The sequence below is a fragment of the Elaeis guineensis genome, chromosome 10 (assembly GCF_000442705.2).
Source record: "Elaeis guineensis isolate ETL-2024a chromosome 10, EG11, whole genome shotgun sequence".
In the NCBI taxonomy this organism is placed as follows: domain Eukaryota; kingdom Viridiplantae; phylum Streptophyta; class Magnoliopsida; order Arecales; family Arecaceae; genus Elaeis; species Elaeis guineensis.
This window is the reverse complement of record NC_026002.2, coordinates 67,102,044-67,105,877: the sequence shown is the minus strand read 5'-3', so window position 1 is coordinate 67,105,877 and position 3,834 is coordinate 67,102,044.

Below are 3,834 nucleotides of genomic sequence, written 5' to 3'. Positions count from 1 at the left end.
AACCGATCAAGGCGGTCTTGCACCGAGCTGATACCTCCGAAGGATGACAAAATGGCGATCGAGCTCATGGAATTCGACATCAACTACAGCCTAGACCAGCAGTAAAGGCCCAAATACTGGCAGATTTTATCGTAGAGTGCACCATCCCAGAGGAGGCCGAACCTGAGCAAAGCAGAGTGGACAGCTGAAGTCTCAACCGAACTCTCCTAACGAAGAAGCCAGTCCCTCTGATTGCTTTTGGACCCTCTATGTGGCGGATCCTCCAACATGGCAGGCGCGGGTGCGGCCTGATCTTGGTCAGCCCGGAGGGAGTCATCGCGGAGTATGCTCTGCGTTTCGGGTTTCCCACAACAAATAATGGAGCGGAATATGAGGCTCTGATTGTAGGATTAAGGATCGCCAAAGAACTGGGAATAGGTCAACTCTGGGTGCACAGCGATTCCCAACTTGTGGTGGGACAAGTCTGCGGAGTTATGAAGTACGGGAGGACAGTATGGCCAGGTACCTTAAGAAAGTGAAGGAGCTTACCCTCGCCTTTAGCAACTTCGACATTAGGCAAATTCCAAGGTCGGAGAATACCAGAGCCGACCTTCTCTCCAAGCTGGCCACGTCGCCCCGCCGAATTGTCCAAAGGCATCCTCTTTGAAGTTCTGAAACATCCGAGTACAGAAGAACCACGGCCTGTAATGGAGATCGACCACGAGCCCAGCTGGTCGACCCACTGTTAACCTATCTTAGAGATGGAGTTCTTCCCCGGGATGCGAAGGAGGCTCGGAAGCTCCGAAATCAAGCCTCCCGGTACATCCTTTATGAGGGCAAATTGTACAAAAGATCATACTCCTTGCCCCTCTTAAGGTGTCTCCGGCCCTCAGAAGCTGACTACGCTTTATGGGAAGTGCACGAGGGAGCTTGCGGAAACCATTTGGGTGCCAGATCTTTATCCCACAAGCTACTCCGCCAAGGGTATTACTGGCCAACGATGCATTATGATTCGATCGAATACATCAAAAAGTGCGATCGATGCCAGAGATACGCCAACGTCCAGAGACAGCCCGCCACTGAGCTCACACCCCTAAGTGCCCCATGGCCTTTTGCACAGTGGGGGATGGACATCCTTGGCCCTTTCCCATGGCGTCTGGGCAAAGAAGTTCCTCCTGGTAGCGATCGACTACTTCACCAAATGGGTTGAAGCCGAACCACTAGCAAAAATCACAGAAGCAAAAGTACAAGATTTTGTTTGGAAGTCAATTATGTGCAGGTTCGGTCTACCTAGAACCCTAATCACTGATAACGGACGGCAATTCGCGGGAGCTAGATTCGCCGAATTCTGTGAAGATCTAAACATCTCCCACAACTTCACATCGGTAGCCCACCCTCAGGCGAACGACGAAACTGAGGTAACTAACAGAACCCTTTTGCAGGGAATTAAGACAAGGCTTGAAAAAGCAAAAGGAACTTGGGCGGACGAACTTTATCACATGCTATGGGCGTATCGAACTACCCAGAGGTTACCTACAGGGGAGACTCCCTTTGCTTTAGCCTTTGGTACGGAAGCCGTCATCCCGATCGAGCTTAAACTCCCGTCGGCACGAGTCGTGGCATTCGACGAACCCCAAAATGCACAAAGTCTCAGAGCCAACCTCGACCTGCTGGAAGAAAGACGGGAGATTGCTCAGGTTCGAATGGCAGCCTACAGACAGAAAGTTGCCCGATATTACAACGCCCGGGTCAAGAGCAAAGCCTTTAAAGCAGGAGATCTGGTGCTTCGATGAGCTGCTGTCTCGCAACCTCAGGACCGGGGGAAGCTCGCCCCGAACTGGGAGGGACCTTATGAGGTCAAAGAAGTAGTTCGGCCCGGAACTTATTATCTCAAGGAGCTCGGAGGAGCCGACCTCCCACGATCGTGGAGCTCAGAAAACTTACGGATGTACTACCAGTGACTTCGTTTTAGTCGAAAATCGCATACCCATGTGTCTTTAGACAATTCAAGCAAACTGTGTCAAAAACAAAAGGGCAATCTCATAAAGTCGAAGGCCTGGTTTCTTTTAGATCGGATGGGGGGAGAGGCCCTACAACGCCCATATGTACCCCCACAGCCCTGTTAGGGACAGGAGGAGAACCTCGCCCTAACTTGAGCAAAGTCGAAGGTCCGATTCCTTTTAGATCGGATGGGGGGAGAGGCCTTACAACGCCCATATGTGCCCCCACAGCCCTGTTAGGGACAGGAGGAGAACCTCGCCCTAACTTGAGCAAAGTCGAAGACCCGGTTCCTTTTAGACCGGATGGGGAGAGAGGCCCTACAACGCCCATATGTGCCCCCACAGCCCTGTTAGGGACAGGAGGAGAACCTCGCCCTAACTTGAGCAAAGTCGAAGGCCCGGTTCCTTTTATACCGGATGGGGGGAGAGGCCTTACAACGCCCGTATGTGCCCCCACAGCCCTGTTAGGGACAGGAGGAGAACCTCGCCCTAACTTGAGCAAAGTCGAAGACCCGGTTCCTTTTAGACCGGATGGGGGGGAGAGGCCCTACAACGCCCATATGTGCCCCCACAGCCCTGTTAGGGACAGGAGGAGAACCTCGCCCTAACTTGAGCAAAGTCAAAGGCCCGGTTCCTTTTAGACCGGATGGGGAGAGAGGCCTTACAACGCCCATATGTGCCCCCACAGCCCTGTTAGGGATAGGAGGAGAACACTCGCCCTAGTCGAAGGCCCGATCTTTTTAGACCGGGTGGGGGAAAGCCCTGCAACGCCCATATGCGCCCCCCAAGAGGAAAACCTTGCCCTAATTTAAGCTACTTCGATCGATGGTAAGCCCAGCCCGGACTCCTACGGGAGCCGGGCTCCAATCGCCAACATCAACTACAGGACAACCCCGCCCGGACTCCTACGGGAGCCGGGCTCCGCTGACAACAGCAACTGCCGATAAGACTTGTCCGGACTTCTACGGAAGCCGGACTTTGCCTATGATTTTGATTGCAGGAAGACTTCGCCCTGACTCCTACGAGAGCCGGGCTACTCCAACTTCAGGAGGGCTTCTCCGTTCGGACTCCCAAGGGAGCCGAACTTAGCTCCGACTTCAGCAGAGAAAAAATTCCAAGCAAAAAAAGGAAAGCAAACAGTGCCCGAAAGCAACGGAAGCTCGAATCCCCGAATTCAAGCCCTAGGAGGGACCTCGGGCCCGAAGGGCCCCAAGCGAACCTGCAACCATCAACAGAATGACAATTGGGTATCTTCGAACGGCATAAAAGCCAAAAAGGAGCTCGGCAAATGACAACCCCACATGAACAGAAGAGGTCGTCGATGACCTTGGGACGACGTGAAAAAGAAAAGAAGAAGAGAAGGAAGAAAGAGGAAAAGAAAATGAAGAAGTTCGACAGACAACTATTTAATGCGAGATGCAGACGAGGTAACAAAATCTCTTTTTCATTTAACAAGAGTATACGTTACAGGATCCGATGGGTCAGGAAAAAAAGAAGAAGAAGATACACGTCATCGCAAGCCTCGCAAACACGGTTCGAGAAGGATGAACCGGAGGCCGCTCCGAGCTGCAAACTCCTCTTCCCGTCTCTGTCCTTCTCAGTCGCGTTCTCCAGTGCGTGTAACAGCTCTTGCCCCATCTCACCTCATTCTGTCTCCGAAGTCCCAACCCTAGCGAGAAAAGGGTGGGATAGATCCCCGGAGGCGGTAAGGACAACGGCGGCAGTAGCGAAGACCTATTTCAAGAAGAACCGGAGTCACCTTGGAAGCGGTAGCGATGCCAGAGATGTGCCTCATCTCCGAATGCTCCACGACAGCCGCCACCCAAAATGCTCCGGCAAGGTCGGCATGCGCTAC